The sequence below is a fragment of the Limulus polyphemus genome, unplaced genomic scaffold (genome assembly GCF_000517525.1).
Source record: "Limulus polyphemus unplaced genomic scaffold, Limulus_polyphemus-2.1.2 Scaffold1449, whole genome shotgun sequence".
Classification (NCBI taxonomy): Eukaryota; Metazoa; Arthropoda; class Merostomata; order Xiphosura; family Limulidae; genus Limulus; species Limulus polyphemus.
The window spans coordinates 249,221-250,307 of NW_013667059.1; the positions used below are offsets into that span (position 1 = coordinate 249,221).

General features: G+C 38.5%; 1 protein-coding gene across 2 annotated transcripts in view; it reads left to right on the forward strand.

The window, feature by feature from the left end:
* LOC106463632 (stromal cell-derived factor 2-like protein 1) overlaps positions 1-1,087 on the forward strand; it is a 17,620-nt gene that overhangs the window by 5,165 nt on the left and 11,368 nt on the right. The gene's annotated exons all lie outside the window — the stretch shown is intronic.

A 1,087-nucleotide genomic window follows, 5' to 3' on the forward strand; every position in this document is an offset into this window, starting at 1 on the left:
CCCACCCCCCCCCCCCCCCCCCACTGTAGAGGCTGGCTGCTTTACAGAAAGTAGAAGAGAGTCCTTTTACTGATGTTACCAATGGCTTTTTGACTATATTTGTTCCTATTGATTCACAGTCTTTTGCTTTTTCCTAACAACACCATACACTACTTTGTTTTCTAGCAAGCTCATTACCTCTTTAAATATTCCTGCTCTACATGATAAAGAATGTCCAACTAGATCACATGCAGTCTGTAGTATATGAACTATATAATATGGTGAAAAGTAACCAATCCTGGACTCTGAATAGATACTGACAGGCTTCTTCTTCTTCACCTTCTGCCCAATCTCTACATTTTCTATTTAGGCTGATTTCCATAAATCCCAGTGTTGCCAGACATTTATCCACAATAAAACATTTGAGGTCATCGATGAACATTTATTTCAGTGCTGGCTGTATAACACTTGTCCACCCAAGACTGTCCATTAAGATACCTTTCAAGCAATTTCTTCCTTGGTTTGTAACTTTTAAGTTGTTATGGAGCTGGAATGTTCTAGTTGAAAAGGATAGTGACTAAATTAAGGAACACATTTGTTTATAAGTGCTTGTTAGTTTTGTCACTGGTAATGAAAAATGGATTCCCTATGCAAATATTAAACACCAAAAACAATGGCTCAATAACCACTTCCGACCCCAAAACTTGGACTCCATCTGCAGAAAGTGATGCTTTGCATTTGATGGGACATTAAAGGAGTAATTCATTTCAAATTCCTCAATCCACAGCAAACTGTCGATGCAGAGATCTATAGTCAGCAACTGGAATATTTAAATCAAGCCCTTCATCAGAAATGCTCTTCACTCGTTAATTGGAAAGGTGTTCTTCTTCTTCATGACAATGCACGTCCACATGTGGCACATTTGATGCAACACAAAATTATGGAGTTGAGCTGGGAAGTTCTCCCTCACCCACCATATTCTCCAGATATGGCACCATCAGATTACCATCTTTTTTGTTTGCTGCAACACTATCTTAATGGGAAAAACGTATGTGGAAAGTGTTAAAGAGGACATTGACATGTTTTTTGCTTCAAAGCCAAGCATTAA